This window comes from Haematobia irritans, chromosome 2, assembly GCF_050003625.1.
Source record: "Haematobia irritans isolate KBUSLIRL chromosome 2, ASM5000362v1, whole genome shotgun sequence".
NCBI classification, from domain to species: domain Eukaryota; kingdom Metazoa; phylum Arthropoda; class Insecta; order Diptera; family Muscidae; genus Haematobia; species Haematobia irritans.
In genome coordinates this window covers 96,545,701-96,570,122 of record NC_134398.1, presented here as the reverse complement: position 1 = coordinate 96,570,122, position 24,422 = coordinate 96,545,701, and the positions used below count along the sequence as shown (strand labels likewise).

The window sequence follows — 24,422 nt, the reverse complement described above, 5'->3', positions numbered from 1 at the left end:
GAAAATGTGCATCACATCGTCAGTTTAATTCATATGCTATTATCAGTTTAAAATGGATATTTTGTGAATTCGTTCTGCTGGAAATCAATTCTAACACGCGGTCCAGTACGTTCCTATTTTCAAATTGCCCGCAGGTTAATAAATTTTAATGCTGTTTTATGACACCAAAAGGAAGGAAATCGAATTATCAATGCAAAAGTGTTTACTAACAATGTTTAAGATATTTAAAGTTTTGTTGTTTGTTTTTTTTTGGTTCTTATTTGTTGATATGTTTAATAAGATTATTATTTATCAATTGGTATATATTTTATATATTTTATTTTGATGAAAATGAATAAATTATACAAAATTCATAGAATTTTGGCTTTGACTTTCTATTTGAATTGGGGATATCATCCATACAAATTTAGATTGAAAAGTATTTGCAACGATGTTAATTTTGAATTTGACTCGCATCGAAAATTGTTTGACAAGTTATTGAGTAGCGATGCATTTCAATTTGAGGATAGCACTTGAGATATTATTGTTAATGTGTTGAATTTTACTGTTGAGGGTAATGTCTGTTTTTTGTTGAGAACGCGATTTTCTCAACAATTTCTCAACTTGAATATTACCCTAATCCTTTGAGAAAATGTTTGAAAAATTGTTGAAATTTAGCAATTTTCAAACGTTTGTGTTTATTGGGTTCTAGCATTGTCTAAGAATGTTCTGGCGTTGCCAGAATATTGTAGTGCTACCAGAATGTTCTCGTATTGCCACACCGTCATATATAAAAGCGCTCGCATGTGGCTAACGAGTCAGTCTTAATTAAAGCGTCAAACGAATAACTTCAGTGTGAACGAATCGTAAAGTGTGAAGTCATAGTAAATAAATTGTAGATTGTCGTTATTTAAAAGAACTGTGTTTTAATTGTCGGGTAATTAAAAACGCCTAAATATAAAAACGTAACAATATATTAGTTGGCAGTTTCCTATATTTATGTACCACTATACTACAGAATGAAAAAATGTAACTGAATTGAATTCATATATGGATTGATTTTATTGAACTTTTTTCATTCATTTGGACATATCTTACATATTTGTGGTAAGCCTTTTACTTCTAAAGGCCGGTACTATGTTCATTCTTGCGAAACATTTTTATGGAAACCATTATTTCGCACATAGAAAGCGGCGTTTTTTTAGGTAGCTTGGAGCGCTATTATACAGGGAGCGATATTGGATTAAGTTGGTGGTTGTTGCTTGTTTTTACAAAATAACATTTTATTTTTCCTTGGACAATTGATCTGCTATTCCTTTGATCCTTTGTATAGTTTCGGAACAAAAATATGGTCCGTGTTTGATTTATAAACCCGCACAAATAGTTTTTAATAAATAAATTATTTCTTAATTCACATTGCAAATGGCGCCGTGCTATAAACGTCAGTTTTTCAACACGAAAAAACAAAGTATCACAAATGGAATAAATTTCGCAAATTTTTCGCATTTTTTGGTTTTGTATGGAGTTTCAACGCGAAAACCGAACAGAGTACCGGCCTTAAATTAGAACTGCTTACCTTCGTTTTTAAATACAGTTTTATTTATTTATATAGGCATTTTTTCTTCAATAAAAGACATGTTTTATTAATATATTACCCTGCCAACATTTTTTGAATTTGGGGGCGCTTCTGAGAATCCCCACCACGTCGAAAACAGTCGTATACGATATCCAAAACTCCTCGGAAAAGCGCCGTCACTATTGAGAAGTTGTACTACGCCAAGTTACTACAAAAAAGTATCGCATGAGTGCAATTATTAGGTGCCTTTTTTAATAAATTTAGAACGACGCCAATAAGAGCCCCTTCAAACAATCAGAAAAATTGAATTTTAAGATAGTTGTAAAAGAATCATTGTGGTCAAGTAAAACCCGATTGTTTAGATGATTATTAATTTTATTAAACATTTATAAATTCTTATAAATATAACATTTACATCTATTTCTTATCCTTCATACTTACACCCGTTATTCGCAATTGTTTACATCCTATATTTCATTGACGTTTACTTAATACTAGTCCTGTTCACAATCATTACAGTAACTACTGGCTCGCTTGTTTACACACACACGCATACATGCTAATTGATTTGAAAAAGAAGAAGCAGGGCCATTTATTTTACAAATAACTATGGTTTTAAAAACCTAATTTTACAATGTTTCATTTTATTTTATGGAACATAGAAATTAATTTTTTATTGAAAGTGGGTTAATTTATGTTTATGTTACGAACTTTTTTGTTATATTTAAATGAATTATATTTCAATAAATTAAATGTTTTGTAACGGAACGAAATACAAAACGTATTCGTCCTTACATGAATTTATTTAATTGTGCTTCACGTTGTTTGGTATATATGTATTTCCTGTGGCCACTATGCATATGCCCACTGCTCCACTCTCCACATACCCACTGTCATTCAATGCAGTCTGGGTGGGTATGGGAAAAATGTTTTATGAGGCAATCTGACTTTGGACAACATTTATTTTTGCGTGCTATGAGTATATGTTAATTCTCGTCTACGTCGTGGCTGTGGGAGAATATAAACTCGGGGTTTTTGGGCAACGAGCAAGGAATCCCGACAGCCGAAGGGTATAGAACACGACGAGTGGCACGACCGCAGTCAGTTCACACTAAGCGACAGGAACTCTACCACCGCACTAAGTGTTTCGGAATTTAGCTTGCTTCCGCACTAATTGTTTCGGAAATTAGCTTGCTTCCGCACTAATAGTTTCCCGACGATTAGCTTGCTTCCTCACTAATAGCTTCGGCTATTAGCTTGCTTCCGCACTAGTAGCTTCGGCTATTAGCTTGCTTCCGCGCTAATCGTTTCCCGACGATTAGCTTGCATCCGCACTAATAGCTTCGCCTATTAGCTTACTTCCGCACTAGTAGTTTCGGCTATTAGCTTGCTTCCGCACTAGTAGCTTCGGTTATTAGCTTGCTTCCGCACTAATCGTTTCCCGACGGTTAGCTTGCTTCCGCACTAATAGCTCCGGCTATTAGCTTGCTTCCACTAGTAGGTTCGGCAAATAGTTTGTAACTAATCTAACAACGAATCAACAATCAAACCGAATCGCCACATCACCCGGATTATCAACATACACTATCAACACTGAATCGCCGCATCACCCGAATCATCAACATATCCTGCATCACCCGAATCATCAACATATCGCCGCATGACCCGAAACATCAACCTACCGCCGCATCACTCGAATCATAAACATCGGCCAACCACCTACAGCCGTCCAAACCAACACAACCGACTCATCGACACCGGACAGCCACCGACGGCTGACCAACAAACCACCACCATCGAATCATCAACCGAATAGTCAACGACAATCCCGAACCATCAACCGAATCACCGTCGCCGAACAATCACCGACACCGTATCAACGACTTCAGCCGAACCAAATCGTCAACAACCGATCCGCCGGCATCTTTACTAAGAAGGTACATAATAAATCACCGACTCCCCATCATCCCCATCATGCTAACCTATATCATCTGTCAGCAAATTGTTCCTGCCTCTACCGTTCTATTTGTCTCTTCAATTTACTGCTTCCTGATTTACTGTTTCCTGATTGTTGTCTCACCAATTCCTATAATCTGATGGATTCGAATGTTCCTGTCACCAGCTTACATTTTTGTTCCCGTTTGTGACAATCCCGTTATTATGCCAACGTACACCAGTTTTTTCTTCTCAACTTCTGTTTTTCTGGTTGTAATTGTCACATTTTAAGGCCGGTACTCTGTTCGGTTTTCGCGTTGAAACTCCATACAAAACCAAAAAATTCGTGTTGAAAAACTGACGTTTATAGCACGGCGCCATTTGCAATGTGAATTAAGAAATAATTTATTTATTAAAAACTATTTGTGCGGGTTTATAAATCAAACACGGACCATATTTTTGTTCCGAAACTATACAAAGGATCAAAGGAATAGCAGATCAATTGCCCAAGGAAAAATAAAATGTTATTTTGTAAAAACAAGCAACAACCACCAACTTAATCCAATATCACTCCCTGTAAAATAGCGCTCCAAGCTACCTAAAAAAACGCCGCTTTCTATGTGCGAAATAATGGTTTCCATAAAAATTTTTCGCAAGAATGAACATAGTATTAACAATAGGGAGCCACCGTAGTGCAATGGTTAGCATGCCCGCCTTGCATACACAAGGTCGTGGGTTCGATTCCTGCTACGACCGAACACCAAAAAGTTTTTCAGCGGTGTATTATCCCACCTCAGTAATGCTGGTGACATTTCTGAGGGTTTCACAGCTTCTCTAAGTGGTTTCACTGGAATGTGGAACGCCGTTCGCACTCGGCTATAAAAAGGAGGTCCCTTGTCATTGAGCTTAACATGGAATCGGGCAGCACTCAGTGATAAGAGAGAAGTTCACGAATGTGGTATCACAATGGACTGAATAGTCTAAGTGAGCCTGATACATCGGGCTGCCACATAACCTAACCTAACCTAACCTATGGTATTAACAATCACATCAGCATAAGATATGATATGTAGCCGTTGCGACCAATTGTAATTGGTAGCCTTGGTAGTTTATTTTTTCATATGGGTTGTAAAGAACTATATTTTGGGATAACATGGCTACAGAAAAAATTAGTTCTGTGAATATAGCGAAATATATGTAAGTATAATATTTTTTAGCAATATTAATGTTTATTAATGCGAATGTTCTTTAATTAGATGCGCAAGTGACATACCAAACCCATCCATATACCTCAACAGACTTGTGGAATGCAGTGCCTGAGGTGTGACATGGAACTGAATTGGTAGAAAAACTTTACATTAAATGAATTAAAGAAATAAAGATTTTTACTTGTGTTTTATTAAACTAAATATTTATTGCCATAATTAATACTGTGTTTGTATTAAAACCCAATACCGTTTTGGTATTATTTGGTAATACCGCACTGTTTATACATCAATACCTTTATGGTATAAATATTAATAGCGCTTAGGCTTTGTGTTTAATACCATATTGGTACTTTCTTAATACAGTATGGTACTTTCAAGCTTTGCGCACCGCCTGTACCGTTTGTTATTGATATTGTACCATACGGTGTTGGCTAACTATCAACAACGTACCATATCGATTTTTTTCTATGGGTGTACGCGATCTCGAAGCGGAAATCAGGGCCGAAGAGAACGAAGTTGTACAACCATTGCCACTCGACGTACCCCAAACACACGCCCAGAGCTTCCGGATAAATAAGCAAACCTCCTGACCACGAGGTTATGAGTATTGTTCAAAAGTGGGATCTAAAATATGCTGGAGAGGGCGATTTATTGAAATTCCTGGAAAGGATGGAAGAATTATCCGAATGTTATCGCCTCTCAAAAGAAGGGTTGTTGCCAGCCCTCCTTATGATATTGCAAAGAAATGCCCTAAAGTGGTTCCGTGTTTAAGGGGGCGGGATATCTCCACCTGGGCGGGTTTTCGAATAGAAACAGAAAGATTTTTCCTATCAAAGAGGCATGCAACACAGCTTGAACAGTCAATTTACAACCGTAATCAATTTAATCGGGAAAGAGCTAAGAACTATATATTGCATATGATTGGATTTCCGCACTCTGGACGAACTCATCGGATTAACCGACGATTTCGAGTTACTAAAATAAGATGAATCCCGACAGACACAACCTCACACAACCTCATTATCGGAAATACGGCCAGCTACAATTGGCAGAACCACTGCTGGAGATGTAAGGAAGTGGGTCATTTCCGTATTCAGTGCAAACCCCGAACGATTTTGTTTTGCTCCTATTGCGGTGAGGAGGGTCTTCGAACTATAGATTGCCAATGCCACGAAAAGCGACCAGCTAAAAGAGTCGATAGGCCACCGATTAACCGATACCTCGTAAAAGTGTTCCTCTGTGGCAAGCAGTTTGATGCCCTGATTGACACAGGGGCTACATCGAGCTACATATCCGGTATTATGAAAAGGTTTTTATGTAGCCAAGGGCTTAGGACCGAATGTCTACGAAGAGAGATACAAATGGTCGACCAGCGAGTGGTATCATGCGGTGACATATTTTTTCTCGACATAATCTATAACGACAAGGCTACACGTTTAAAGGCAGCCGTAATACCTACTCTAGCCGAACCCGTCATTTTAGGAATGGATTTTTTTATGTCAGAGGAATGTCACTCTTACCTTGGACAAGAAATCATAAGCCTCCCAGTTTCCGACCCGATTACAAAACAACATTCCTTGAATACTCTTGCATTGGGAGACTTCCTTCCTACCGAAGAGAACGAAGCCCTATACAGTCCCACTATTGGACGAGTCAGTGGTCTTCTTAAGGCAACCGAACATTGCAATCACAACCCTCGAAACCACAACTGCCGAAAATACGACAGGCGATTTCATCAGCCCCGTCACAACCGCTGCCGGAACCACCACCCGCCGAGCTCCCTTCGGGATGTAAACGATACCTCTCGAAGGTAGTGCGCGTCCATAGGACTCAAACTCGACCGCAATATGTTTCATTTTAAAGAAAAAGAAAACTCACGCTTTCTTTTGCGAAAGGAGGGGACAATGTAACGGAACGAAATACAAAAAGTAATCGTCCTTACATGAATTTATTTAATTGTGCTTCACGTTGTTTGGTATATGTGTATCTTGAATAGCCACTATGCATATGCCCACTGCTCCACTCTCCACATACCCACTGTCATTCAATGCAGTCTGGGTGGGTATGGGAAAATGCTTTATGAGACAATCTGACTTTGGACAACATTTATTTTTGCGTGCTATGAGTATATGTTAATTCTCATGTACGTCGTGGCTGTGGGAGAATATAAACTCGGGATTTTTGGGCAACGAGCAAGGAGTCCCGACAGCCGAAGGGTATTGAACACGACGAGTATATATATATATATATATATATATATATATATATATATATATATATATATATATATATATATATATATATATATATATATATATATATATATATATATATATATATATATATATATATATATATATATATATATATATATATATATATATATACATATATACATATATATACCTTCCTTTTGATTCCCATCACTTGAATCACTTACTTTATTAATTCCAATAACACTGTATACAACTCCAAGATAAACAGAATTAACTTTCCCTCAGTTTCCTGATTTCAACAATTGATTCTATAGTTTATGTAAAAAACAAAACATTTTAAATTCACTAGTTCTCGACACTATTTTCCACACACAAATTACTTTACTAGATTTATACTTAAATCACCCGCCAATTGTCTTAAATAACCACTTGTACTACACTTTGCAAAAATGGCAACATTTATCTCTTTATGTGCTATTCATACCCTTCGTTTTCTTCCCGTCAAACGCATCTACGCCCTATTTTAGACTAGGTTAGGTTAGGTAGGAGCGCGATGAGTCAGGCTCACTTAGACTATTCAGTCCATTGTGATACCACATTGGTGAACTTCTCTTTTATCACTGAGTGCTGCCCGATTCCATGTTAAGCTCAATGACAAGGGACCTCCTTTTTATAGCCGAGTCCGAACGGCGTTCCACATTCCAGTGAAACCACTTAGAGAAGCTTTGAAACCTTCAGAAATGTCACCAGCATTGCTGAGGTGGGATAATCCACCGCTGAAAAACTTTTTGGTGTTCGGTTTAAAACCAAGTTTAAATTCTGTTTTATTACATTTTTACTTATTTTTGCTTTTTGCTATTAAACGTTTCATTGTCTTCATCCCCCATGCTTCGTGGGATTTCATGAATGATTTCATGGTTTCCTAGCAACCCTACCGTAGTAGTTTGCTACGGTGTAACAACGCCCTATTACTACTTGTTAACATGTCACCTATTGAAGCAGCTGACACTCTACCACCAACCAGAGACCACGCCGCAAGCAAACTCATAGAATTCAACCAAAACATAATTCGCAGCAATATTCAGGCATAAAAATCATTCGCACTTCAACTAACCATCTGCCTAAGCTGCTTATAATATAGAAATAAAAAGTACATAGCCGGCCGCCACTTCATAGGCCCTTTTAATCAAACAAAAAAACTACCAAGAACTATTCGCACCACATAACCTCCACACCCATAGCCAAGCATACCATCCGTCATAATATCGGGCTTCAAACGCCAACCATCGTTATTCATGGATACTTGAGCCTCCGCTGCACATAAAAAAACTACACCATTCATATTACGGGCAAACATCTACTGTGACAAATGGACAGACAGAGATGAGTTGACTCGGATGAAGTCAATTCTGAAAACACATAAAATTAAAAGTGCCACAGTATTTGTGCCTCCCGTATGGCTCACGTCCGAATGTCCTAAAGTACCTCAGGGTGGGTCGAGAAAACTATAAAATGTGATATGCATTAAACTTTTCGTTTTTCCATTTCCCATAGGACCTCCGCAACAAAACTCCGGGTATTCTGAGCAGGCGAAAGAATGAACGGTGTGCGAGAGGTCGCACTCCCTCCAGTTCATCGTTTCGGTGTGAAATTAATATACAATCAGGAACGTACTAATCCACTTCTACGAAGAGTCAACGTGGGGAACTCCCACACCCTGACGTCTCATACGCCGGGCTATCGTTCGTAATACACTGAAACCAAAATTAGAGAAGTCAAAACAATTCGCTTAACGATAATGAAGTTACTTTCTGATTGATTCAATTTTCTTTTTTCAGGATCGTCAGTTAATGGGACATAGAATCATTCACTATACGAATCAGTCTTAACAATTCCTCCCTGAGTAGGTATTATTGATAAAAATAATCAAAACAAAATAATTCAAGGACACTTACTAACATGCAGGACTTTACAATAACATTTACTTAATCCTTATTGCACGTAGTTTATCCTAATATCACCGCGATTATATTGCACATTTATATCGTATCACAGATTCTATTTTCATGATCAGATGTCACACTAAACTGTATCTCAATGAGAAATTCCCTCAATGGGAAATATTTCACACGAAAATGTCTAAACCTTTAGATCTTTCGCATGGGCCAAGCCTAGTGGTCTCCCTTGCAAATCCTCCAACTCATACATATTGTTCCCAATCATCTTGGAAATTTTTTCTAAAATCGCTTAGCATATGATTCCGCCGGAAGATTTCCTGTCTGGGATGGAATTTTGTCAACCGAGCTCTTTGGTTGTATCGTCTAGAGCTAACTTCATAGGCCCTATGCATATTCGTTTTAATTTTTTCCCTTATTAGTGACATCCGGTCAGTTTTGTCCAAATTCAAAATTTCTTGATCCGTTAATGATTTAATCAACGTATATTTTCTGAAATGGTCTTTCAGTTAATACTTCATTGCTTATCGTTGGTCTTGTCTGGCAGTTTACCGATTTGGTTTCTTTTCATGTTACACAATTCGAAATATATTGTCGAACCTGTGATGCCATATTTGGCCAATAAAATTTTTGCCTAAGATGATGTATCGTCTTCGAAATTCCTCCATGAGCTGACGTTGGTTCATGTGCCTTTCGGATTAACTCATGGGTTATTCCCTGAGGAACTCAAAGTCTCCACTCATGTTCTTGCAGTTCCTCATTACTCCGATTGCACATCCTCTTAAAAACTAATCCGTCATCCACTTTCAAATCTGGTAGTTTCTCACCGTTTTCCTCTATCGTCCTTCTGAGCTCCTGATACTCTTCACAATCAAACTCATCGGTATCAAAATCTAAAATTCGATTCATGTCTATTTCAGCTACACTAGGCAATCTGGATAACATGCCCGCCACTATATTGTCTCTCCCTTTCCGATGTTCTATGTCAAAACGGTAAGCCTGCAATTGTAATGACCAACGGGCGAGTCTTCCGCTCAAATCTTGAAGGTTCATTAACCATTGTAGGCTCGCGTGGTCCGTGAAGACGGTGAAGTCCATTAGCTCCACATATGGTCGGAATTTTCTTACTGCCATGACCGCAGCAAGACATTCCTTCTCCGTCACACTGTAATTTCGCTGACACTGATTCAACTTCTGCGAATAAAATGCAATCGGATGCTCGTCCCCTTGATCATTTAATTGAAACAAAACTGCCCCAATACCATATTCTGAAGCATCGCACTGAATAAAAAACCTTTTAGTAAAATCGGCGTGTCGTGAAACAGGGGCCGAAGATAGTGCCTTCTTCAAACTCACGAACGCTTTTATCGACTCCGGAGTCATGGTAAACTTTTTAACTTTCTTGAGGGTATCCGTTAAAGGAGCAGATATAGTAGCAAAATTTCTTATAAATCTACGGTACCACCCTACAGTAACCAGAAATCTACGAACTTCCCGTGTATTTTTCGGTATCGGTATTTTCCTTATTGCCTCCAATTTATCGCGGTCAGTTCTTAACATTCCGTCACCAATGATAAAACCTAGGTATTTAAGTTCTCTGAAACAAAATTTTGATTTTTCCAGACCAATCGTGAGGCAATCATTCCTCAAACATTGGGCCACTTCTTTCAAAAGGACAATATGTTCATTAAAATCGGAAGAAATCACAAGCAAGTCGTCAAGGTATACGAATACATTTTCCTTCAATCTACTGGGGACGACCTTGTCCATTAATCGGCACAATCTTTGGGCCGCATTACAAAGCCCAAAAGGCATCACGCGAAATTGATACAATGGTCGTCCGGCTACTGTAAACGCCGTATACTTTTTACTTTCCTCATCTAATTCGATTTGCCAGAATGCGAATTTCAGATCAACACTACTAATGTAATACGTTTCATCTATCCTGCTCAGAATCCCATCTATATTTTGAAGGCGATAGGCATCCTTTTCAGTTAATTTATTAAGTTTTCTTTCGGCAAGGCGAAATCGGTTCTTTCCCGGTTTCCTTACAATAGTGGTCCGGTTACTCCACGGACTTTCCTTCAATTCAATTACATCAAATTTAAGCATTCTATCAATTTCATCATACGTTATTTGTGGTACGGGTGGCGATATCGGATAATACCGATCCTTTACCGGTTCAGCGCCATCTATTAACTTTATTGTGTGTTTCTCGAGTCTGGTACAGCCTAAGCCTTTTCTCTCAAAAGTATCAAACATATCAATAGCTTCTTTAAGTTTGGACTTCTGCTCATCAGACAATTCATGAAGCTTCACTTTGTATTCTAGTTGTTTTGGGAAAAATCCTTATAAATCTGTTCTGCATTTATTTCGCCCACCCCTAATATCTCTGGTGCAAGTTCAAAACTTCGCCAAAAATCGATTCATAAATATATCTCTTGTTCTAAATCGGGACAAAGATATAAATTCATTTCCCTAACCATTTCTTTATATTTTATTTCGCACGAAATTTTTCCGATTATTCGATAATTATGACCACTGGCAGTTGAAACGTTATTAAAAATGGGCAAAATGTCGACTGACAAAACCTCAACAAACTCCTTAGATCCTTTTCCTATTATACTAAAACTTGCCTCAGTATCTAATAGCCCTTTCAAAATCCTATTCTCTATTTGAATGAAATAGTGCTCTGTCGGGTGAAGGACAATCATAAATGCATGGCCAACCTCCCGGCAATACCAACAAACTAATTGCCTATTTTGTTGTTGATTAAATCTAATTGCAGCCACCTCATCCATCTCTGGCTGACTTTCGTTCCCCATTCCCCAATAATCATTTACATACGTTTCGTTCACATATCTTACATGTGGTGGATTCATGTGGACGGCTCTTGTGTCTCGCCTTGGAAAATTTCGCTCTGCTTCTTTGCATTCAGTACGAAGCATTTCGACCGTTGAAATTGACATGGGGTATACGACCAGTTTTATATTCCCCCTTACATTAACTTTCAGTATATTTACCATATCTAGGTCACTTATGGGTTGAACCAATCTAGCACGAAGTTGAGCCATATTGTGGAAATATACGTCAATTGGTTCATTATGCATTTGTTTCCTGTCGACTAACTCCCTCATCGCCTCAAAAGCAGATTTGGACGACCTATATTGGCACAATAAAGCTTCCTTCAGATGAGGCCAATTTTCAAAATGCTTTAACTTTTGCGCATTCCAAAACCACTCTAAAGCTGGTCCGGAAATCGAAAGACGAAAATCGCGCAAAATTTCCTCCCACGGAATAGCATATTGGGACTGTAAACATTCAAGACGAAAAATTAATTCTTCAACAGTTAATTTCTGTACGTTTCCATCAAAATTTATTCCAAATTTGTCTACTCTAATTCTTATCTTATCTTGCATTACAGAATTCTGATACGAGCTATGGCTATTTACTGATGGCATAGAAGATCCTGGTCTGTCAGAAGATGGATTAGTACCCAATCCTAAGTTGCCATTGAAAATCGAATTATTGCTAGAAGTTGATGAGGCCCTTGAAGAGGCCTGAACTTGACCTACCGCAACGGACAATTCCTTTACTGTCCTAGCAAGTTATTCTATTGTGCTCCTAACATCTGTCAACTCACTACACATCATTGCCTTCATTTTATCCTCGAGAGATTTATCCCCCTTCGATCTTCGATTATCCAGATCTGTCATCTTAGATCTCCTTCTGATATATCGGGCTACCACCTAACCTAACCTAGATCTCTTTGGGTCTGTATGGGTAATGGTATTGTTAAGATCAAATGATTCTGGCCTATCTCTTTTGGTCTTAGATCGGGACCTTGTATTCATCCCAAATTTCTCACAACTAATCAAATACCAAATTTTTTTTTTTGTTTCACGGTGTATAATTTATAAGTAATTTATTCTCCTGTAATAATTTGTTTAATTATAAAAAATTTAATTATTAAAAATTTAAATATCATCAAAATGTATAAAACCAAAAATTGTATTAAGTTATTTAATGATCATAATATTTGAGGGGAATATGTGATAGTATTTTCATGAGTGAATATCAAGTTATCCTATTTTTTGTATTTTTTTCTATAATTCTTTCACGAGTCAGAATTGATAGAATATATCAAATATCAGACAAACCATTCAACCGAATTTAAGAATTTTTTTTTCAATAGTGTATAATTGTTCAAAACACATTAGAATTAACAAAACCTTAGAGTGTTCTCTTACGAGCTTTCAACGCATGTATCCTAGACAATTTACAACAATTAAGTAATAAATTTGGAAAATTTAAAAATATTCTGGCGAATCACTATTCACAACGGCTAACACCTATATCGATATCTCAAATTTTCCAAAAATAAAACAATTTTGATTGAACATGAACAAAGAAAATGAAACATTGCACAGGCCGATCACAAAACATTCATTGTTACACTCAAACTAACAATACCCTCTAAATTATCTTAAACCTAGTATAAATTCTAAAAATACCTATGTTTAATATTGCACATCAATAACTTAAACATATAAGTCCGGTTGCAATACAAATAAGACATTTTTAGTTGTAACAAGATTCGATCTGGGCTATTGCACAAACTCGATTCTATTGCCAGGTACTTAGATGGTTTTTACCTTTCATCTTCCACTTCTAATAATAGAAGTCATTAATTCTAAATTGAGCGCCATTTCTATTATGATCCCATATAGCGCTAGGCTTGGCCCTCCGGCATACTCAACCTATCTCAGGACGGTCCTCAACCCGCCGCAACCTAGCCCGAGGTATAACACGAAAAAAGGAACTTACTCTTACAAACACAAAAACTCTTACAAACACAATGGGACATATACGTTGAATGCGGCCACTCTGCCTCCCAACCGTGGTACACAGATACCTTTGTTTTACCAATTTTTTTATGAACCCCACAAACCTAACGTCACTCCTTTTTACCTTCACATATTCCCCCTCATTAAATCAAGAACTAGCACATAATTTCTTTATACATATTCAATTCAAGATACATATTTATTTTTCATTTTTCATGTCACTAATTAAAATAAACACAAAAAATTAATCCTTATCATTTAATAAAACACAAAAACATTGAAAGTGTAAAATTCACTATAACTAAACATATGTTTTATACTTTTGAATGAATATGAATATAGAACACACAAAGCCTTAAATTTCATAATCCAATTGGGATTTACTTTTACTCTACTTTCCTACCTAATTGAGCTCAGTTAAGTGGAATTGTTGGGGGTTAAAATTCAAAACCATAAACCTCAAAGAAAAAGTTCATGAAACTATGTTTATGACTTTGTACAGCTCCTGACAATGAAAACTGTCCATTTAAACGGACAACAAGGAAAAAATATATACATATAATAAAATATTAATAAAAAATGTAAATTCAATAATAGTCGTTCGGATCAAATTTTCGTAATAGAATATATAAATATGTTCATAGATTGTAAAAAGAAGACTTCACTTCCGGGCTCTCTCTATCCCTCTCATAGTGTTCTTAAAACTGTTAAATTGAAACACCTTTGTTAATTCTTGCATTTGTTTCATTTTTTATTTGGTATTCCCCGGTAAGTATAATTGGTCGCTTTGGTGGGTTTATATTAATTCATCCCATTTTATATAGATACTCCTACCTTGATATATTATTAAATATTTATTTTCCGTAGTGATTCACCGATTCTTACTCAGGAAATTGCTCCCGCTGGACTAGCGCTATAGGATTAATCTCTCCAGGATGACGGCAACCAATGAAGGAGTTTCTTCAAACTTGTCTTCACCACTTGATTTCTCCGGGTTAAAATGATTTTTGGGTAAAAAGTTTTGCGCCTCTCGATTATACAGGAGGCTATTCCAGACCTGGCAAAAACAATTTATTAACTTAAAATTCCTTTAGATTCCCATCACTAGAATCACTTACTTTATTAATTCCACTAACACTGTATACAACTCCAAGATAAACAGAATTAACTTTCCCTCAGTTTCCTGATTTCAACAATTGATTCTATAGTTTATGTAAAAATTAAAACATTATAAATTCACTGGTTCTCGACACTATTTTCCACACATACATTACTTTACTAGCTTCATATTTAAATCACCGGCCAATTGTCTTAAATAACCACTTGTACTACACTTTGCAAAAATGGCAACTTTTATCTCTTTATGTGCTATTTATACCCTTCGTTTTCTTCCAGTCAAACGCATCTACGCCCTATTTTATACTAATAACTGTCTCTCTCTCTCTCTCCTAAAACCAAGTTTAAATTCTGTTTTATTACATTTTTACTTATTTTTGCTATTAAACGTTTCATGGTATTCATCCCCCATGCTTCGTGGGATTTCATGAATGAATTCATGGTTTCCTAGCAACCCTACCGTAGTAATTTGCTATGGTGTAACAACGCCCTCTTACTATTTGTTAACATGTCACCTATTGAAGCAGCTGACACTCTACCACCAACTAGAGACCACGCCGCAAGCAAACTCATAGAATTCAACCAAAACATAATTCGCAGCAATATACAGGCATAAAAGTCATTCGCACTTCAACTAACCATATGCCTAAGCTGCTTACAATATAGAAATAAACAGTACATAACCGGCCGCCACCTCATAGGCCCTTTTAATCAAACAAAAAAACTACCAAGAACTATTCGCACCACATAAACTCCACACCCATAGCCAAGCATACCATCCGTCATAATATCGGGCTCCAAACGCCAACCATCGTTATTCATGGATACTTGAGCCTCCGTTGCACATAAAAATGCATCCCAATGGTCCTACATCACCATACCATTGTAAATATGTGTCGTGGGGCCTCCGTGCCAGTGGTTCCCAATATTGACGTGCGGCACTTATGACTCTGTCCTTTGAAGTTGGGCGGCACGTCTATGTAAATTTCCTGTTTTATAGCCACATTTGGGACAACATATATCAACATCGCAATCTTTGTGGTAGTACACCAATATATTCCCTTTTTGTCCGCGGCATCCATTGTCTACACTTATTGTAAATAAAACAGGGTTGCCCGTAATGACCCCCAAAAAAATATGAAAAACTGCACCATTCATTTTACGGGCAAACATCTACTGTGACAAATGGACGGACAGAGAGGAGTTCACTCGGATGGAGTCAATTCTGAAAACACACAAAATTAAAAGTGCCACAGTATTTGTGCCTCCCGTATGGCTCACGTCCTAAAGTATCTCAGGGTGGGTCGAGAAAACTATAAAATGTAATATGCATTGAACTTTTCCTTTTTCCATTTCCCATAGGACCTCCTCAACAGCTTCCGCACTAAAAGCTTCGGCTACTAGCTTACTTCCGCACCAGTAGCTTCGGCTATTAGCTTGCTTCCGCACTAGTAGCTTCGGCTATTAGCTTGCTTCCGCACTAGTAGCTTCGGCTATTAGCTTGCTTCCGCACTAGGAGCTTCGGCGATTAGCTTGCTTCCACACTAGTAGCTTCGGCTATTAGCTTGCTTCTGCACTAATGGCTTCGGCTATTAGCTTGCTTCCGCACTAGTAGCTTCGGCTATTAGCTTGCTTCCGCACTAATCGTTTCCCGACGATTAGCTTGCTTCCGCACTAATACCTTCGGCTATTAGCTTTCTTCCGCACTATTAGCGTCGGCTATTAGATAGCTTCCGCACTAGTAGCTTCGGCTAATATCTTGCTTCCGCACTAATCGTTTCCCAACGATTAGCTTGCTTCCGCACTAGTAGTTTCGGCTTTTAGCTTGCTTCCGCACTAATCGTTTCCTGACGATGAGCTTGCTTCCGCACTAATTGTTTCGGCAATTACCTTGCTTCCGCACTAGTAGCTCCGGCTATTAGCTTGCTTCCACTAGTAGGTTCGGCAAGTAGTTTGTAGTTTTGTTACTAACCTAACAACGAATCAACACCGAATAGCCACATCACCCGGATTATCGACATAGACTATCAACACTGAATCGCCGCATCACCCGAATCATCAACATATCCCGCATCACCCGAATCGTCAACATATCGCCGCATCACCCATAACATCAACCTACCGCCCCATCACTCGAATCATAAACATCGGCAAACCACCGACAGCCGACCAAACCAACTCAACCGCTCATCGACACCGGACAGCCACCGACGGCTGACCAGCAAACCACCATCACCGCCACCGAATCATCTACCGAACCATCAACCGAATAGTCAACGACGTCGTATTGTACACCCAGAGAAATGGTTGGTTGCAATTCGATAATTACAATGAGAAAATGATGTCGGTAACTTATTTACAAGAACAATGTTTTGATTATTTTCTCCATTATACATTCAACACGACCATAAAAAAGTTCACAGGATCAAAACGAAATTCCCCTAACCATTCAATTGGTTACAATAACCAATGCCGATAAATTTGGTTTTATGCTTCATAAAATTGTTGAGCTAACCACTAGCATAGTGAGACCTACATCATGGGAATCAACAAATGGTTGATACAACCAAAAGTTGAGTATACTAATAGAATCTTAGTTTAATTATAGGACGGCCGTAAGGTAGTTGTTGCAACAAATAAATATTTATATCAACATCGACATGGTAAATGGTATGACACTACAAAATTTGCAAAACGGGGACAGCATTTACTTGATAATAGTCCGCAATACATTGAATAAAGTTTATCCCATAGAAAAGAAGTTGCCTTCAGGTAAGTATCGAACCGATTTATAAAAAAGGAATATTACAAAAGTTTCCATAAAAATTGCAGGCTTCCTACACCAACAAACACAAATACTTTTTACGGCAAGCGAGCTTTTTTATTGTATTAAGAATACAGGAAGAATCTAAGTCGATCTGTATTTATATCTAGAGGCTTAAGGAAGAAATTTCTGGCATGTATATATTGAATTAGGTTCTGTAGTTTGACCACATAATTGCAACATAATAACCATATGTCATTGGTATACAAACATTACCTATAAAAAATTGTAATGTAAATTGATCTCACATATATGTAGATCAAAAGCCTTTGTTGTTAGCACCTTTTGTATTTATTTTCGTAGTTTATTAGGATTGTAAATCTTGTAATAAATTAATAAAATCTCAATATAAGCTGCCCTTTCATTTGATAATCGAGGGCGGTTGCACAAACAAACAAAACAATTAATATGAAATTGCGACAACCAATGCAAAGTTGATCCAACATACTACCATGTAGTTACTTCACGAAATAGCTAGTTGCGATGTTTGCAAGCCAATCTGCATAATTTTCAGGCCCAAGGAGGTCCTCGGCCTATAAGAATTCTTCTAAACTTGTTATCTCCAATTTCATATATCTTATTGGTGGACAGTTCTCAAACTATTTTGCTTTTAAAGCCTGAAAGAAAAAAATACCTAACGAAATTTTTGCGTTAATATCTAATTTGGCATGATCGTGGTCTGATGGCAAAATTTGTCTAAAAGTACACGCCTTGCATGATTACATATACCATTCGGTTTGAGTCGCAGAAGTAAAGCCAATGTATCCGAAACACCTACAGAGCTTAGAACTGAATGGAAATGTTTCAGTTGCGGTAGTTATAATTACCGGATCGATTTTCAGCGTGACTCTGAACTCAAGCATGGATCATGAAATGTTGTCGATACATCGGAAGTCGTCACATTTGTTGTTGTATTAATTTAAATTGATGTTTAAGTTACTTACCTCTTAAGAATACAGTTACACAAGTCAAAAGTATACAAAAAATCTCTCAGACTTGGCCACTCTGAAAACCGGCACCTACCAAACGTGGACGGTTTTCTAACTGGACACCTGCCAAATGTGGACAAAAGTTAGACGACCGTTTGTGTCTTCCATTCACTGTATATGTATAACTCACAGCAATCCTTTATGGACAGAATGTTCTCTAAATTTGAGTAAAAGTCATCAAAATATTGAATTAACATTTAAAGAATTTAAAGTTGATAATTAATTAGGCAAAACACAATATATTTGTTGTTATATATGTATATGTAGTCCATAGCATCCAATTCCCTTTATAACTATCAAATCTGTTAACACAACCAACTTAGTTGTTAAACAGACCTTCAGTTGGGCATGGAAGCATATTGGCAAAAGAAGTCAGTTAGCACAACGGGGTGCAATAGATTGAAATGGTTGCTTACTTCAACATATAAATAACGACCAATACTTGGTCGTGTGTACCAACTTTCGGTCACACCGCTATTATATTGGTTATATAAACTATCTAACAAAAGAAATACCTAACAATTATTCCACACAATTAAAAATTGTAAGTCACCACTATCAAATTGGCGTCGTAATCGAATTCCAACCAATCATTTCTCTGGGTGCTGAATGTGGTATTTTTGCCTCTTCAAAATCTGGCATCCCTATTTATATTCTACCATGTAGTAGGGAGCGGCTAGATGGTGGTTGCTAATTTATTATGAGAATACCACTCCACGCTATATTTTGTTTTATCAGTCGATCTGTCTACATTTTTAAATAATACTGCGATCCATGTTTGTTTTATAAAGTCACACAAATCGGTTTAATAAATAAATTATTTCTTATTTTACATTGCAAATTGTGCCATGTTATGAAAATACTGACTACGAAGGTTAAGTCAGTTTTTCAACTCGAAACAAAAAACAAAGTACCACAAGTGGAAAAAATTTCGCTAGTTTTTCGCATTTTTTGGTTTTGTGATTTTGCAGCGGAAATCGTGTTAGTTTTATGTTTTTCTCTTTTACTTGTCTTCAATAACACTTGGTATTATTTTTCAAGTACGTTTGATTTATTGGAATTTACATATTATTAAAACAAAAAGAAAATTTTTCATTCAAGTAAAAAACTATCAAACCTACATCGGATGATATTCTTGATTTAGCTCATAGCGACTTATGTGGTCCTATGCAAAATGTATCGCCTTCAGGAAGTCGCTACTTTCTTGCCCTTATCGATGATAAAAGTCGTTATTGTACAGTTTATTTCCTTAAAAATAAAAGCGAAACAATAGATAAAATTAAGGAGTTCATAGCAAACACTGAAAATAAATCCGGAAAATAAAGTACTCCGTACAGACCGAGGCGGTGAATATTACAGCAATGAAATGCAAGCCTTCTTGAAAAGCAAGGGTAAAAGTCACCAGTTAACAGCCCCATACACCCCGGAACAAAATGGCATAGCCAAAAAACGAATAGAAGTCTTACGGAAATGGCGCGGTGCATGCTATTTAAGTCAGGCCTGGATCTTAAATATTGGGCTGAAGCAATAAATACGTCAAAATCGTTTGCCTTCAAAAGCTCTTAAATTAACACCATTCGAATTATGGTACAAAAGACAACCAAATTTAAAAAGCTATGCTCATATTATACTACCTTCGCACTAGACACGAAATCCTCGTAAACGAGGATTTTGGCCGAAATCCTCCTATATCTCAGTAGATTTGCAATAGGCAAATATCTTTCAAAATCCCTTATACTGCTTTGTACAACTGTGGTTTTAGTACTAAAAATGCGCTTTTTGCAACCCTGTCCCAATTTTTATTGTAGATGATCGTGTGTGTGCGTGTACACATACGGGTTTGTGTTTGTAGGATTTAACAAACAGCTGTTAAATCCTCAAATCTACGAAATCTCGTTATTTCGCCAGTCCGAACACTTGAGATTTGTAAAGAGATTTTGGTTCTAAATAGCGAGATTTCATGCCTAGTGCGAACGTAGTATAACTTAGCAAACTAGCATCTCATTCCAGTGTTACCAAGTGAAAATATATATAGGATTAAGTTAACTTATCGATGTCGGCAAAATGAAGAGTTTTAAGGAGTCATTTGTTCAATATATATCCTTAAACAGATTTAAACACCGCATTATAATCGGATTTAAAGAAAAAACCAGAACGTCTAGGAAAAGCACCAGGGACACTTTATATTTTTTTTTTCAAAATTGTATTTCTGCAGAAAATATTGTCAAAATTTTATTTCTTTGGAAAAGTTTTTCAACATTCTATTTAGAAAATTTCGTCAATATTTTATTTCTTAAAAAAAATTCAAAATTTTATTTCTTTAGAAAATTTTGTCAAAATTTTATTTTTATAGAAAATTTTGTTAATACTTTATTTCGTAAGTATATTTTATGGAAAATGTAATGTTTTTAAATTATATATAGAAATGTTGTCAAAATTTGATTTCTTTATAAAATTTTGCCAAAATTGTGGTTTTCAGACTTTTTTTAATTTAATTATTTATTATTGTTTTTATTGATCTCAACTTAAAACCGTGCATTGACTAAACTACAAGTGTAGCTTAACCAACAGAGGAAAAGTATGCTTGTCAAATTTATTTGGGTAAAGCCCTATTGACTGCAAAATGGTTAGATGTACAGCTGTTTCGGAATTACCACATTCCTCATCAGCATCCTCTACTTGCAGCAAAACTATCAACCAATTATCGGAATAAATTCGGGTAATTCACTCAACCCAAAGTGAACTACTCTTGAACCTTCCGAAAAAAGGTTTGATAGTTGGCTACTGCCTAAACAAATTTGCAAGCATATCTCTTTTCCTTTGCCAAACACAAATCATCGATTTGAATGTAGTTGGGCGTGCTTCCTCTATCTTCATTCGTTTTGTTTGTTATTGTTGGTTTCTCTTCAATCATTATTGTTGTTTTTGATCTCAGCTTAACACAATGCATTGACTAAGTTACAAGTGTAGCTTAACCAACAGAGGAAAAGTTATTTATTTAGAAAATGTTAGGTTAGGTTAGGTTAAAGTGGCAGCCCGATTAAGATTCAGGCTCAATTAGACTATTCAGTCCATTGTGATACCACATTAACTAAAAGTACCTATTACATATGGGCACTTCTAGTTTTAACCGCTGAACCTTCTCGATTATTTTTCTTCGCTGAACCAACCAGATTGTTCTAAAAACATTAGCAGACTGCTCAAGTTAACGTTTTCCAGATCCGCCAGTAATCTGATGCTATATGCTCCTTAAAGTTGCTTGCGCTTTACACAAAATGCAGGACACTCACACAAGAGGTGTTTAATTGATTCTTTTTCCTCCGCATCATGACAGCTCATACAATAGTCATTATACTTCGCGCCAATAGTTTTTGCAAACTCGCCTATAAGGCAGCGACCCGTTATAGCAGATATCAGGAGTGATATCTGACGTCTCGAGAACATTAGCATATCTAGTGTGCGGTTTAAGTTGAAATGGGGCCATATTTGCTTGGTATCGTTACAACCCTTGCAATTCTCCCATCGAACATTTGCCATCATAACAGCCTTCTCACGCAGTATGAGGTCTGTGTGCGGTATGGGGTCTGTGTGCAGCACGCCTCACTGTTGTGGATTACAAACTCAAACTTTTTGTCGAAAAGTGGACTCGCCAAAGTGTAATCCACTACGTTGGGCACATCTGGCATTATTTTGAGGACCGAACTGTGACCGTAACTTTTTTCCGACCACAGCGATAGCTCGCGCAACCGCACAGCCGTTGTTGCAGCTGACTGTTTGGCCAAAATGTCTAAAGGCAATAGATGCAGCATGACATTAAGGGAATTTGTTCCTGTCTTGCTGAATGCGCCTGAAATACACAAACACGCCATACGCTGAACTTTATCTAAACAAGTCGGTTTCTGAAGTGCTGGCCACCAGACTACAACACCATATAGCATTATAGATCTAACCACTTCCGTGTATAGCCAATGCACAATTTTTGGTTTTAGTCCCCCCTTTTTCCCTATTGCCTTTTTGCACGAGTACAAAGCTACAGTTGCTTTTCTCGCCCTTTCTTCAATATTAAGCTTAAAGTTCAGCTTCCTGTCCAAAATAACGCCAATTTATTTTGCACACTCACCAAAGGGAATTTCAATACCCCCTAAGGAAATAGGCCTAACCGTGGGAGTTTTGCGATCTTTGCAGTACATGACTAATTCTGTCTTTGCAGGATTTACCCCAAGACCATTGCCTTTCGCCCATTTCTCAGTCATCCGGAGGGCCCTCTGAATAATATCTCTGATTGTGGATGGGAATTTTCCCCTGACTGCCATAGCCACATCATCTGCGTATGCCACCACTTTTATCCTTTTTTTTTCTAGAGTAACCAGAAGGTTATTTATAGCAACATTCCAAAGAAGAGGTGATAGAACTCCTCCGTGGGGAGTGCCTCTGTTCACATACCTTTGTATGTTTGCTTGTCCTAGTGTGGCTGAAATACGTCTCTTCATTAGCAGATCGTCTAACAGCCTGAGTATACATGGATCAACATTCAGAGTTGTCAGTCCATTTAATATCTAGCTCGGATGGACATTATTGAACGCCCCTTCGATGTCTAGAAACGCCACGATTGTGTATTCTTTGATAGATAGTGAGCTTTCAATAAAGCTGACTAGTTCATGTAGTGCGGTCTCAGTAGACCTGCCCTTCGAGTATGCATGCTGTCGTTTCGGGAACAAACTTGAATCGATGCTAGTTCTAAGATAAATATCTATCATCCTCTCCAGAGTCTTAAGTAGGAATGAGGATAAGCTGATTGGTCGGAAATCCTTCGCCCTCGAGTGAGAGGCTTTTCCCGCTTTAGGTATGAAAACGACTTTTGTTTCCCTCCACTTTCCTGGGATATATGATAAGTTGATACATCGTTTATATATCACCGTCAACCAGGGGATAATCCTTTCAGACACTGCGTGTAAATCCGCGGGAGTAATTCCATCAGGTCCGGTGGATTTGAATGGTACAAAGCTATTTAACGCCCATTTTATTCTAGATTCCGACACAATTTCCTCGATAGGAAATGACCGCTGAGCCACAGTGGCACCGCCAGTACACGGTTCAACCGTCTGATTTCCAGGAAAATGTGTGTCCAATAGTACCTCCAGCGTCTCCTCACTGGACGTTGTTCAGTTGCCCTCCGATGTTTTAATGAAACCTGGAGCGGAGTTGGTGGATGCTAGAACCTTCCGTAGTCTGGAAGCCTCGGACGTATTCTCAATACGTTCCAAGAGTTATGCTGAGCCTTTCTCAGTTCTCGCTTGTATCCTCTCAGATTCTTCTTGTAAGCGTCCCAGTCCTCAGGGGCTCTGGTGGACTTTGCCTTATTAAAGAGCTTCCTGCAGGATTTCCTCATATTACTTAATTCTGTAGACCACCATGGTGGTCGATTTTTCCCCATTGGCTTCCCTCTAGGGCATGCAGCTTTCAGTGAGATGTTGAAGACCTTAGTAATCCACTCCACTGCGTGTTCGAGATCTTGCACATTTCTCATATTTGTCTCTGTTATTTCCGGTATCATCATATTGAACGATTCCCTATACCTATTCCAGTCAGCTTTCCTAACATTTGGCGGAAATATGGTCTTGGTGATATGAACATCAAATTTGAAACTGATGTAGCGATGATCTGAGAAGCTGTGTTCACTTAAAACCTGCCACTCAGATATCATTTCATTCAGTTCTTGCGAGGCCAAGGTGATGTCCAAAACATCTTGCCTGTTTTTAGTGACAAAGGTTGGGGCA

At 37.6% G+C, this 24,422-nt stretch overlaps 2 long non-coding RNA genes across 2 annotated transcripts in view; both read left to right on the top strand.

Annotated features, from left to right (window-relative positions):
• The window catches only part of LOC142223388 (uncharacterized), a 232,889-nt gene extending 232,719 nt beyond the window's left edge, over positions 1-170 (top strand). Inside the window, exon 2 of the long non-coding RNA XR_012718711.1 lies at positions 47-170. This is a non-coding gene — a long non-coding RNA (uncharacterized LOC142223388). The remainder of the gene's footprint in view (positions 1-46) is intronic.
• A 7,773-nt stretch (positions 171-7,943) lies between these two features.
• LOC142225832 (uncharacterized) lies at positions 7,944-14,022 on the top strand. The gene is made up of 5 exons (XR_012719445.1): positions 7,944-8,405; positions 8,469-8,817; positions 11,658-11,841; positions 11,902-12,227; positions 12,294-14,022. It is a non-coding gene; the product is annotated as an uncharacterized LOC142225832 (long non-coding RNA).
• Positions 14,023-24,422: the final 10,400 nt, after the last annotated feature.